The sequence below is a fragment of the Oryx dammah genome, unplaced genomic scaffold, assembly GCF_014754425.2.
Source record: "Oryx dammah isolate SB20612 unplaced genomic scaffold, SCBI_Odam_1.1 HiC_scaffold_27, whole genome shotgun sequence".
Taxonomy (NCBI): Eukaryota; Metazoa; Chordata; class Mammalia; order Artiodactyla; family Bovidae; genus Oryx; species Oryx dammah.
The window spans coordinates 69,094,675-69,109,408 of record NW_024070211.1 but is presented as its reverse complement, the minus strand read 5'-3'; the positions used below and the strand labels follow the sequence as shown (position 1 = coordinate 69,109,408).

The 14,734-nt window shown below is 36.4% G+C and overlaps 1 long non-coding RNA gene across 1 annotated transcript; it reads right to left on the bottom strand.

Annotated features, from left to right (window-relative positions):
* Nucleotides 1-4,440: 4,440 nt before the first annotated feature.
* LOC120854746 lies at nt 4,441-6,674 on the bottom strand. Its single transcript, XR_005719052.1, has 3 exons — nt 6,580-6,674; nt 5,507-5,510; nt 4,441-4,451 (listed from the first exon to the last, which is right to left on the bottom strand). It is a non-coding gene; the product is annotated as an uncharacterized LOC120854746 (long non-coding RNA).
* Nucleotides 6,675-14,734: the final 8,060 nt, after the last annotated feature.

The window sequence follows — 14,734 nt, the reverse complement described above, 5'->3', positions numbered from 1 at the left end:
ATATTTGCTAGTTTTGTTTTCATTGTTTTATTCTCGACTTGGCACCTTGCTTTAGTTTTGTTTTCCAGTTTGTGCTTTAGTTAGTCTTGTTCTTAAGTGGTAAATATAATTTTTGATATCGTTTGTTCTCTGGGTCAATCTACTGTACTTTATTTTTGTTGGACTATTTTCACTTTGCTCATATATATGTTTATGTGTATATTCTATTATTTTAATTATTATTTGCCTGATTTTATAAACTGCCATTTGTCTGGGATTCACCTTTTGTTTCTCATTTTTGGATATTCATTTTAATCTCACTTAATACCATAACACAGAGAAGGCAATGGCAAGCCATTCCAGTACTCTTGCCTAGATGGAGGAGCCTGGTAGGCTGCAGTCCATGGGGTCGCTAAGAGTCAGACGTGACTGAGTGACTTCACTTTCACTTTTCACTTTCATGCAATGGAAAAGGAAATGGCAACCCACTCCAATGTTCTTCCTTGGAGAATCCAGGGACAGCAGAGCCTGGTGGGCTGCCGTCTATGGGGTTGCACAGAGTCAGACACGACTGAAGTGACTTAGCAGCAGAAGCAGCAATACCATAACAAACCACCTGTGGAATCTTTGTTCCTGACCGGAGATCAAGCCCTGAGCCCTTGGAGTGGGAGCACTGACTCCAAGACCCTAGACCACCAGAGAACTACCTTAGGGAGTATCAAATAGTGAAAACTCATACAAATGAAATCACTTGAATACAAGACCTAGCATCACCCAACCACTAGTAGCACCCTGTGTAGGACTCCTTATATACACAACAAACAAAACCAAAGTACAAACCCAATCATCAGCAGACAGGATTAGTACATCATTCAGCCTTGACCACCAGAGGAAAAGCAAACAAACAAACAAAAACCAAAAACTCAGCACAAATCCCACCCTATAAGAAGCTTACACAAGCCACTAGGCCAACCTTAGGAGGGCAGAAACCAAAAGGAATAAAGAATTCAACCTTCTTTCAAGGAAATAATTCAACTTTCCTTGAAGCCTGGGAAAAGGAGAACCCAAACACAGTAAGTTAAAAAAATAATAATAATGAAAAGGCAGAGAAATACTACACAAATGAAGGAACAAACTAGAAACACAGAAGTCCAAATAAATGAAGAGGAAATAGGCAAGCTACCTGAAAAAGAATTCAGAATAATGATAGTAAAGATGGTCAAAAACCTTGAAAACAAATGGAGAAATGCAAGAATCAATTAACAAAGAATAAACATACAGAGACAAACAACACAATTAATGAAATTAAAAATACTCTAGAAGGAATCAACAGCAGACTATCTGAAGCAGAAGAATGAATCAGTGAGCTGCAAGATAAAATGGTGGAAATAACTTCTGAAGAGCAGAATAAAGTAAAAAGAATGTAAAGAAGTAAAGATAGTCTTAGCGACCCCTGGGACAATATCAAATGTACCAACATTTGAATTATAGGTGTCCCAGAATAAGAAGAGAAAAAGAAAGGTTATGAGAAAATTTTTGCAGAGATTGTAGTTCAAAATTTCCCCAACGTGGAAAAAGAAATAGTCAATCAGGTCCAAGAGGCACAAAGAGTCCCAAACGGGATAAATCCAAGGAGAAACAAGCCAAGACACATAATAATCAAACTAACAAAGACTATACACAAAGACTATTAAAAGCAAGGGAGAAGCAACAAGTAACATACAAGGGAAACTCCATACACTTAACAGCTTATCTTTCAGCAGAAGCTCTGCAGGCCAGAAGGGAATGACAGGATATATTTCAAGTACTGAAAGGGAAAAAATCTACAACCAAGATTACTGTAGCCAGCAAGAATCTCATTCAAAATTGATGGAGAAATAAAAAGCTTTCCAGACAAGCAAAAGTTAAGAAAATTCAGTACCACCAAATCAGCTTTATAACAAATGTTAAATGGACTTATATAGTCAAGAAATACAAGAAAAACAAAACGATCTACAAAATCAACCCCAAACAATTAATAAAATGGCAAAAGGAACATATATATCAATAATTACTTTAAATGTAAATGGATTAATGCTCCAAGCAAAAGACACAGACTGGCTTAATGGATACAAAAATAAGACCCATATATATGTTGTCTACAAGAAACCTACTTCAGACCTAAAGACACATATAGACTGAAAGTGTGAGGATGGAAAATATATTCCATGCAAATGCAAAGCAAAAGAAAGCTTGAGTAGCAATCCTTATAGCAGACAAAATAGACCTTAAACTAAAGATTACAAGAGATAAGAAAGGACACTACATAATGGTCAAGGGATCAATCCAACAGGAAGACATAACAATTGTAAATATCTATGCACCCAACATAGGAGCACCTCAGTACATAAGACAAACACTAACAGACTTAAAAAGAGAAATTGACAGTAACACTATAATAGTAGGAAATATTAATGCTCCACCACCACCACACACCAATAGACAGATAATCAGAACAGAAAATTAATAAGGAAACACAAGTCTTAAATGATACATTAGATAAGATAGATCTCATTGATATCTTCAGGACATTCCATCCAAATGCAGAAGAATATACCTTCTTTTCAAGGGCACATGGAACATTCTTCAGAATAGACCACATCTGGGGCACAAATCAAATCTCAGTAAATTTAAGAAGATTGAAATCATATCAAGCACCTTCTCCAAACACAATGCTATGAGACTAGATATCAATTACAAAAAAAAAAAAAAAACAAACTGTAAGAAACACAAAAACATGGAGATTAAACAACACATTTCTAAATAGCCCATAGGTTACCAAAGAAATCAAAAGAGAAGTCAAAAAAAAATTCTAGAAACAAATGACAATGAAAACACGACAACTCAAAACCTATGGGATGCAGCAAAAGCAGTTCTAAGGGGGAAGGTCATAGCAATACAATCCTACCTCAAGAATCAAGAAAAGAAATTGGATAGACAATCTAACTATACAGTTAAAACAACTGGAAAAAGAAGAACCAAAAAAGCCCAAAATTAGTAGAAGGAAACAAATCATAAAGATCCAAGCAGAAATACATTTTAAAAATGGAAGAAACAACAGTAAAGATTAATAAAAGTAAAATCTGGTTCTATGATAAGATAAAAATTGACAAACTTTTAGACAAATTCTTCAAGAAAAAAAGAGAGAAGAATCAAATCAACAAAATTAGAAATGAAAAAGGAAAGGTTACAACAGACAATGCAGAAATACAAAGGATTATAACAGACTATTATGAACAACTATATGGCAATAAAATAAATAACGTGGAAGAAATGGACAGGTTCTTAGAAAAGTTCAATCTTCCAAGACTGAACCAGGAAGAAATAGAAATTATGAACAACCCAATTACAAGCAAAAAAAATTGAAGCTGTGATCAAAATCTCCCCAAAAAACAAAAGCCCAGGACCAGATGGCTTCACAGGAGAATTCTACCAAACATTTAGAGAAGAGCTAATGCCTATCCTTCTAAAACACTTTCGAAAAATTGCAGAGGAAGGAACACTTCCAAACTCATTCTACAGGGCCACCATTACCCTGATACCAAAACCAAACAAAGACAACACAAAAAAAAGAAAACTACAGGCCAATATCACTGATGAACATAGATGCAAAAATTCTCAACAAAATTTTAGCAAACAGAATTCAGCAACACATCAAAAAGCTCATACACAATAATCTAGTTGGGTTTATTCCAGGGTGCAAGGATTCTTCAACATATGCATATCAATCAATGTGATACTCCATATTTACAAATTGAAAGATAAAACCCATATGATCATCTCAATAGATGCAGAAAATCCCTTTGACAAAATTCAGCATCCATTTATGATTAAAACTCTTCAAAAAATGGGCATGGAAGGAACCTACCTCAACATAGTAAAGGCCATATATGATAAGCTACAGCAAACATTATTCTCAGTGGTGAAAAACTGAAAGCATTCCCCCTAAGATCAGGAGCAAGACAAAGGTGTTCACTTTTGCCACTATTAACCAGCATAGTTCTGGAAATCCTAGCTACAGCAATCCAAGAAGAAAAAGAAATAAAAGGAATCCAGATTGGAAAAGAAGAAGTAAAGCTCTCATTGTTTGCAGATGACATGATACTGTACATAGAAAACCCTAAAGATAGTATCAGAAAATTACTAGAACTAATCAGTGAATTTAGCAAAGTTTCAGGATACAAAATCAATACACAGAAATCACTTGCATTTCTATATATTAATAATGAAAATCAGAAAGAGAAATTAAAGAATCAATCCCATTCACATTGCAACAAAAAGAATTAAATATCTAGGAATAAAATTACCTAAGGAGACAAAAGAACTGTACACAGAAAATTATAAGCTACTAATGAAAGAAATCAAAGGCAACATAAATAGATGGAGACATATTCCATGTTCCTGGCTAGGAAGAATCAATATTGTGAAAATGACTATACTGCCAAATTCAGTCTATGGATTCAATGTGATTCTTATCAAATTACCAATGGCATTTTTTCACAGAACTAGAACAAAAAATTTTACAATTCATATGGAAACACAAAAGACCCCAAGTAGCCAAAGCAGTCTTGAGAAAGAAGAATGGAGCTGGAGGAATCAACCTTCCTGACTTCAGATAACACTGCAAAGCTACAGTCATCAAGACAGTATGGTACTGGCACAAAAACAGAAATACAGACCAATGGAACAAGATAGAAAACCAGGAAATAAACCCATGCACCTATGGGTACCTTATTTTTGACAAAGGAGGCAAGAAAATACAATGGGCAAAGACAACCTGAAGAAGAACTAAAGAGCCTCTTGATAAAAGTGAAAGACGAGAGTGGAAAAAGTTGGCTTAAAGCTCAATGTTCAGAAAACTAAGATTATGGTATCCAGTCCCATCACTTCATGACAAATAGATGGGAAAACGGTGGAAACAGTGGCAGATTTTATTTTGGGGGGCTCCAAAATCACTGCACATGGTGACTGTAGCCATGAAATTAAAAAACACTTATTCCTTGGAAGGAAAATTATGACCAACCTAGACAACATATTAAAAAGCAGAGACATTACTTTGTCAAAAAAGGTCTGCCTAGTCAGGCCTATGGTTTTTCCAGTAGTCATGAACAGATGTGAGAATTGGACTATAAAGAAAGCTGAGCACCAAAGAATTGATGCTTTTGAACTGTGGTGTTGGAGTCCCTTGGACTGCAAGGAGATCCAACCAGTCCATCCTAAAGGAGATCAGTCCTGGGTGTTCATTGGAAGGACTGGTGTTGAAGCTGAAACTCCAATATTTTGGCCACCTGATGTGAAGAGCTGACTCATTTGAAAAGACCCTGATGTTGGGAAAGATTGAGGGCAGGAGTAGAAGGGGACAACAGAGGATGAGATGGTTGGATGGCATCACTGACTCAATGGACATGGGTTTGGGTAAACTCTGGGAGTTGGTGATGGACAGGGAGGCCTGGCATGCTGCAGTCCATGGGGTTGCAATGAGTTGGACATGACTGAGTCAGGAAGCAACAGAACTGGACATGGAACAACAGACTGGTTCCAAATAGGAAAAGGTGTATGTCAAGGCTATATATTGTCACCCTGCTTATTTAACTTATATGCAGAGTACATCATGAGAAACGTTGGGCTGGAAGAAATGCAAGCTGGAATCAAGATTGCCGGGAGAAATATCAATAACCTCAGATATGCAGATGACACCACCCTTATGGCAGAAAGTGAAGAGGAACTAAAAAGCCTCTTGATGAAAGTGAAAGAGGAGAGTGAAAAAGTTGGCTTAAAGCTCAACATTCAGAAAACAAAGATCATTGCATCCGGTCCCGTCACTTCATGGGAAATAGATGGGCAAACAGTAGAAACAGTATCAGACTTTATTTTGCGGGACTCCAAAATCACTGCAGATGGTGACTGCAGCCATGAAATTAAAAGATGCTTACTCCTTGGATGGAAAGTTATGACCAACCTAGATAGCATATTGAAAAGAGGAGACATTACTTTGCCAACAAAGGTCCATCTAGTCAAGGCTATGGTTTTTCCAGTAGTCATGTATCGATGCGAGAGTTGGACTGTGAAGAAAGCTGAGCACCAAAGAATTGATGCTTTTGAACTGTGGTGTTGGAGAAAACTCCTGAGAGTCCCTTGGACTGCAAGGAGATCCAACCAGTCCATTCTAAAAGAGATCAGCCCTGGATGTTCCTTGGAAGGAATGATGCTAAAGCTGAAACTCCAATACTTTGGCCACCTCATGCGAAGAGTTGACTCATTGGAAAAGACTCTGATGCTGGGAGGGGTTGGGGGCAGGAGGAAAAGGGGACGACAGAGGATGAGATGGCTGGATGGCATCACCGACTTGATGGACGTGAGTCTGAGTGAACTCCGGGAGTTGGTGAAGGACAGAAAGGCCTGGTGTGCTGTGATTCATGGGGTTGCAAAGAGTCAGAAATGACTGAACAACTGAACTTAACTGAACTGAACTGAGTGATGGAACTGAACTGAAAGACAACCTCTTCAATAAATGGTCCTGGGAACACTGGGCAGCTACATGTAAATGAAGGAAATTAGAACACTATGGATTAAAGACCCTAAATGTAAGACCGGAAATTATAAAACTCTTAGACGAAAACATAGGCAGAACACTTGATGACATAAATCAAAGCAAGATCTTCTATGACCCACCTCCTTGAGTAATGGAGATAAAAAGAAAAGTAAACAAGTGGAATCTGATTAAAATTATAAGCTTTTGCACAGCAAAGGAAACATAAGCAAGGTGAAAAGACAACCCTCAGAATGGGAGAAAATAATAGAAAATGAAACAACTGACAGGATTACTTTCCATAGTATACAAGCAGCTCATACAACTCAATACCAGAAAAACAAACAAGTCAATAAAAAAATGGGGAAAAGACCTAAACAGACATTTCTCCTAAGAAGACATACAGATGGCTAGCAAACACATGAAAAGGTGCTCAACATCACTCATTATTAGAGAAATGCAAATCAGAACTACAATGAAATATCACTTCACACTGGTCAGGATGACCATCATCAAAAGGTCCACAAACAATAAATGCTGGAGAGGGTGTGGAGAAAAGGGAACACTCTTGCACTGTTGGTGGGAATGTAAATTGATACAGCCACTATGGATGATGGTATGGAGATTCCTTTAAAAATTTGGAATGAAACCACCTATGACCCAACAATCTGACTCCTAGGCATACACCCTGAGGAAACTAAAATTGAAAAATTTGCATGTATCCCGTTGTTCATTGCAGCACTGTTTACAGTAGCTAGAACATGGAAGCAATCTAGATGTCCATTAACAGATGAGTGGATTAAGAAGGTGTGGTACATATACACAATGGAATATTACTCAGCCATAAAAAGGAATGAATTTGAGTCAGTTCCAATGAGGTGGATGAACCTAGAACCTATTATATAGAGTGAAGTAAGTCAGAAAGAGAAAGATAAACATTTTATTCTAATGCATATATATGGAATCTAGAAAATGGTACTGAAGAATTTATTTACAGGATAACAGTGGAGAAACAGACATAGAGAATAGACTTATGGATGTGGGGAGAAGGGAGGAGAGGGTGAGATGTATGGAAAAAGCAACATGGAAACTTACATTACCATATGTAAAATAGATATCCAATGAGAATTTGCTTTATGGCTCAGGAAACTCAAACAGGGGCTTTGTAATCGACCTAGAGGGGTGGGATGGCGAGGGAAACAGGAGGAAGGGTGAAAAGGGAGGGGATATATGTATTCCTATGGCTGATTCATGTTGAGGTTTGACAGAAAACAGCAAAATTCTGTAAAGTGATTATCCTTCAATAGAAAATAAATTTTTAAAAAACTAATAAAAAATGAAGTAGTGAGAAGAAAGTAAAAAAGTGAGGATCTTAGAATTTTTGGAATAATTGAATGTAGCATGATAAATTCAGCAGTTGTTTGAATCATTGCTTTGATAGGCAATGTTCTCCAATAAAAATCTCAATCATCAGTTCTATATCTTTACTGTCTAACATTGTAGCCACTAACAAAATGTGCCATTTAAGTCCTTGAAATGTGACTAAAATAACTGAAGAGCCGAGTTATTCTATTTTATTTTAATGAATTTAAATCCAAATCTAAATATCTTATGTGGCTAGTGTCTACCATATTGGAGAGTTCAGCTGAGAGTTCTCACATTTTAGTATGCATTATAAATCTGCATGAATTCCTGGGCTCCAAAATCCGTGATTATTGTCCAGGAGATCTGGGATATGGCCAGTGATGCTGATGCTGCCAATTCAGGGTACCATACTTAGAAAAGCACTGCCTTAGATGACAAAGCTTTCTTTACAGATTGAGGACACACCATTCATAAAACTCTCATAGGGAAAGTACCTGTTGGTATTGTATAGAGATTCTCAAGAAATTTTGAACATAGCATCTAGGAAAAAACAAAACACTACCCTTTGTTCTTTACTCATAGAAAATAATCACCTTGACTGTTCCCCAGCCCTTTCAATTTTTACCTGGTATCCTATGATAACATAGTCTCAGTATTCCGTATCCTGGTTTGAGTCTTAGAAGACTTTAAAAATAAAGAACTGGGGAAAAAAAAGAATTGAAAATAAAAATTTAAAAACTGGCAGAAAGAACTGATGGAATCTATCATGTAATTAAAAATTCCTAAATGAGACATCCAGAATAACTGTTCTCATCATCTTGATTCTTTTTCCCCATGTATATTGTTAACAATTTAATAGAATTAAATAAAGGAATTTCCCACTTTACTTGTTAATAACTGAAAAAAAAATAAGGATTTATATATATACAAATGTGCCGAAGAATTGATGTTTCTGAACTGTGGTGTTGGAGAAGACTCTTGAGACTCCCTTGGACTGCAAGTACATCCAACCAGTCCATTCTAAAGGAGATCAGTTCTGGGTATTCTTTGGAAGGAATGATGCTAAAGCTGAAACTCCAGTACTTTGGCCACTTCACAAGAAGAGTTGACTCATTGGAAAAGACTCTGATGCTGGGAGGGATTGGGGGCAGGAGGAGAAGGGGACGACAGAGGATGAGATGGCTGGATGGCATCACCGACCTGATGGGCATGAGTTTGAGTGAACTCTGGGAGTTGGTGATGGACAGGGAGGCCTGGTGTGCTGCAATTCATGGGGTCGCAAAGAGTCAGACTGAACTGAACAGAACCGAAATGATTCCTCCATGATTTGTTATGTCATTTTATCAATAATAAAGGGCAAATCTTTTGCAAATGGTGAATTTTTCATTTTGTACATTCCCATCATTATCCACAATGTTGAGACTTCCTTCCCTCACATCTACCCTTATACACTGTTGATATTTCCATGTTGCTGGACCATGTAATTCAGTATGGTTTATTTCACACAATTCAGGACAGTTTGTCATATTCATAAATGGAGAAATACATATCCCTGTATTTCCTAGATAAATAAAATTAATAGCATTTTATTCCACTGAAATAATCTTATCACGTATTTTTATTGGTCCAACTAATTATCATTTTTCAAAAATTAGCTGCAGTTTGGAACCTTTTTCAGTCATGTTTTGCAGAGATTCACTTCAGCTCTAATATTTAAGGTGAGAAATTCCTCTGACTTTATTAAACTGTTAAAATGCACATGGGGAGAAAGTATCAAGATGATGACAGCAGTTATTCTGAATGTTTCATTTAGGAATTTTTATTTTTAATTATGTGACAGATTCCGTCAGTTCTTTCTGCCAGTTTTAATGTTTCTCAACACCTGAGTTCCCTGATGGCTCAGAAGGTAAGTAATCTTCCTGCAAAGCAGGATACCTGGGTTCGATTCCTGGGTTGAGAAGATACCCTGAAGGAGGAAATGGCAACCCACTCCAGTATTCTTGCCTGGAGCATTCCCTGGACAGAGGAGCCAGGCGGGCTGCAGTCCATGGGATCACAAAGAGTCACACATGACTGAGTGACTAAGACACACACAGCACCTGCATTATTATTATATTTCCTATGTTTGTTATTATTATATCTGAGTTTATTGTTTAGTTGGCTTTCGTTATTTTACTGATGGACTTGTACTCCATTATCTTACATTTCTATCACTAGTTGAGTGAAGGTAGTTGATATTTAGTAGTGATTACTTAGCATACTTAATGATCTCATACTTAATAATCAGTTCAGTTCAGTTCAGTTCAGTTCAGTCACTCAGTAATGTCCAACTCTTTGTGACCCCATGGACTGCAGCATGCCAGGCTTCCCTATCCATCACCAATTCCCAGAGCTTGCCCAAACTCATGTTGATTGAGTCAACGATGCCATCTGCCATCTCTTTCTCTGTCATCCCCTTCTCCTCCTGCCTTCAATCTTTCCCAGCATCAGAGTCTTTTCTAATGTGTCAGTTCTTCATATCAGGTGGCCAAAGGATTGGCGTTTCGGCTTCAGCATCAGTCCTTCCAGTGAATGTTCAGGATTGATTTCCTTTAGGATGGACTGGTTGGATCTCCTTGCAATCCAAGGGACTCTTAAGAGTCTTCTCCAACACCACGTTTCAAAATCATCAATTCTTCAGCACTCAGCTTTCTTTATAGTCCAACTCTCACATCCATACATGACTACTGGAAAAGCCATAGCTTTGACTAGATGGACATTTGTTGGCAGAGTAATGTCTCTGCTTTTTAATACGCTTCCTAGTTTGATCATAGCTTTTCTTCCAAGGAGTAGCATCTTTTAATTTCATGGCTGCAGTCACCATCTGTAGTGATTTTGGAGCACCTCCCCCTCAAAATAAAGTCTGTCACTGTTTCCACTGTTTCCCCATCTACTTGCCATGAAGTGATGAGACCAGATGCCATGATCTTAATTTTCTGAATGGTGAGTTTTAAGCCAATTTTTTTTTCTCTCTTCTTTCACTTTCATCAAGAAGCTCTTTAGTTTTTCTTTGCTTTCTGCCATAAGGGTGGTATCTGCATATCTGAGGTTATTGGTGTTTCTCCAGGCAATCTTGTTTCCAGTTTGTGCTTCATCCAGCCTGGCATTTTGCATGATATACTCTGCATATAAGTTAAATAAGCAGGGTGACAATATATAGCCTTGAACTTGTCCTTTCCCAATTTGGAACAGTCTGTTGTTCCATGTCTGGTTCTAACTCTAGCTTCTTGACCTGCATACAGATTTCTCATTAGGCAGGTCAGGTAGTCTCATATTCCACCTCTAAGAATTTTCCACAGTTTGTTGTGATCCACACAGTCAAAGATCTTGGCATAGGCATTAAATCAGAACTAGCTGTTTTTTCTGGAACTCTCTTGCTTTTTCAATTACCCAACTAATGTTTGCAATTTGATCTGTGTTTTTTCTGCCTTTTCTAAACTCAACTTGAGCATCTGGAAGCTCACTGTTTATGTACTGTTGAAGCCTGATTTGGAGAATTTTAAACATTACTTTGCTAGCATGTGAGATGAGTACAATTATGCAGTAGTTTGAACATTCTTTGGCATTGCCTTTCTCTGGGATTAAAATGAAAACTGACCTTTTCCAGTCCTGTGGCCATTGCTGGTTTTTCCAAATTTGCTGGCATATTAAGTGCAATGCTTTCACAGCATCATCTTTTAGGATTTGAAAGAGCTCAAATGGAATTCTATCACCTCCACTAGTTTTGTGTGTAGTGATGCTTCCTAAGACCCACTTGACTTTGCATTCCAGGATGTCTGGATCTATGTAAGTGATCACATCATCATGGTTATCTGGGTCATGAAGGTCTTTTTTCATTCTTGCCACTTCTTCTTAATATCTTCTGCTTCTTTAGGTCCATACCATTTCTGTCCTTTACTGTGCCCATCTTTGTATGAAATGTCCTCTTGGTATCTCTAATTTTCTTGAAGAGATCTCTCGTCTTTCCCATTCTATTATTTTCCTCTATTTCTTTACAGTGATCATTGAGTAAGGCTTTCTTATCTCTCCTTGCTATTCTTTGGAACTCTGCACAAAATGGGTGTATCTTTCCTTTCCTCCTTTGCTTTTTATTTCTTTTCTCAGCTATTTGTAAGGCCTCCTCAGACAACTATTTTGCCTTTTTGCATTTGTTTTTCTTGGGGATGGTCTTGATCATTGTCTCCAGTACAATGTCATGAATCTCCATCCATAGTTCTTCAGGGACTCTGTCTATCAGATCTAATCCTTTGAATCTATTCATGCATTACATAATAACATATAATTATTATTGATATTTAACTTCATAATTTGAAATTTTTTATTACCAAAAATGGGGAAGGCAATGGCAACCCACTCCAGTACTCTTGCCTGGAAAGTCCCATGGATGGAGAGCCTGGAAGGTTGCACTCCATGGGATTGCAAAGAGTTGGAGACGACTGAGCAACTTCACTTTCACTTTTCACTTTTTTGCATTGGAGAAGGAAATGGCAACCCACTCCAGTGTTCTTGCGTGGAAAATCCCAGGGACGGGGGAGCCTGGTGGGTTGCCATCTATGGGGTCTCACAGAGTCGGACACGATTGAAGTGACTTAGCAGCAGCAGCAGGAGCAGTATTACCAAAAATATACTTTTAGCCCTGAAAGGAGTCATCAGGTGAGATTTAAGACTCATTCTAAATTTTTGATGCATGAACTACTAAAAGGAATAAATGATAAGTGATAAAAGTTTGTTAGCTACATTCATAAATATATTAGGTAATAGTGGCAAAGGATCCCTTAAAACTTATAAAATACAATTTTAAATATATCAGCTTTGTATTTATATACATTTCTTTTATGATATAGGTGTGTACAATCAAACATTAATTTGTTGCCCTCTAGCACCAATGGTTTCTCCCCTAAAAAATTTTGTCAGCTTCTGTAGTCTTTTGTAATTACTTTATACCACCTAATGAGTTTTTGTTTGTATGTGTTAAATCTCCATTAATGAACTATAATGAGATTATATCATCTCCCTTAGAGTTTTTTTTTCTTCATTTTTTAAGTAACTTTATTTCCTTCCCTTCTATCATCTTTCTTGATACTTCAATCAGACCACCCATCTGAGGGCAGTGAGGTCAATGTGTGTCTGTATGTCTGTTTTATTGCTTTTCCCTCAGTGTCTAGGAAAGCACATGGAAACAAAATGGGAAGAATAACATTATACGAGTAATGTAATAATATTATAAACTTGATCTTAGTTATCTTTTAATAATTAATATGTTTATAAATTTTATGCTTTCTAGTAATATCTATAAATGATTCACAGTACGTATTGAATATCACTGATAAATTACATTGACACAGTTAAATTACACTGACACTGAAAATATGATTAAGAGACATTATTCCATAGTTACCAAGATTCCATAAATAAATATCAGGGACAAGTGATGAATTTGCAAAAATTATTTGTAACCTATGTAAAATACAAAAAAGAAAAAGCCACACTTCATAAGGAGCCCCTAGAATTTGAAAAATACAAAAAGATGATACAAAAAAAATGAGTATGAATAGGAAAACTTCTAAAACAGAAATTCAAAATGGCTCAAATTCAATAAATAAATCCAAGTCTTAACAATGATGACATGGCAGTTTTTAACTAAGTTTGGCAAAATGTAAAGATAATAATATTTAGTGTTTCAGAAAGTATGAGCTTGACAGGCAGTATCATGTATTACTGATAAGAGAATAAATTGTCCCAATCATTTCAGAGAGTAAATTGTCTATATTTCTCAAAAGTTTAAATGCTCAAATTCATTAAATGATTAATTCTACTTCTAAAACTCAGTTTTATAAACACCTTCACTGACATAAATATTTCATGCAAATGGCCCCTGAAACACTGTACGTAATAGTAAAATACGAGAAACAATATCATCGTCATTCTTTGGTAATATACATTATGTAAAATCAATAGAATGCATTACTTGCAGCCATTAAAAATAAGAAAATTTCTGTGAAAATTTATCTTTTACTGAGAAAAACAAGTTGAAACACAACAGATCTAGTTATAATTCTTTTTTTAACAGAAAAGATGTATTATATATACATATATATACATACACATAGATATATACATATAAACTCATTTATTTTTTTAAGTGTAAGCTCTAAAATTCTTCACTTCAAATTGTCAACTGTGATAATATCGGAGAGGAAACTTTCCTTCTTCCCTTTCTGTTCTTTGGTTGGCCTAATAATCAAATTGACATAAAAGTGACTAACAAGAGAAAAAAAATTAATTTTATGTGTACTGGAATCCTAAAGGTATGAAGTTCACAGACAGTCAAGCAGTTGAGACATATATGCCATCCTGAGCTAAGGTGAAGGGGAGAAAGACAATTCATGGGGAAGAACGTTATATGTTTGGTAAACAAATGTTTGACATGCTCTGCAAATAAGCCTTCCAAATGTAAAAAGTTCTCTCTGGTAATAGCTCTTTCCTGCTACAGGCCCTCTGTGTAAATTATTTTAGGCAGTTAAGAGAGAAGTTAATAATCAACCTCTGCTTTAGTCTCTTAGGCCTTGATTGCCTTCATCTCAAAATAACTCACATGCCAAAGTGGAATACTTTGGGGTCATATATTCTGCTCCTCCTAGATAACTTCTGGAAATTGGGACAGGTAGCTAAGTGAGCGACTTATTTATCATTTTCTATTTATTCATTGACTTCTAGATTTATTTTTTAACAATGAGCTTCTTTTATATTTGCAATTTTTAATTTAGCTTAATGCCAACACCA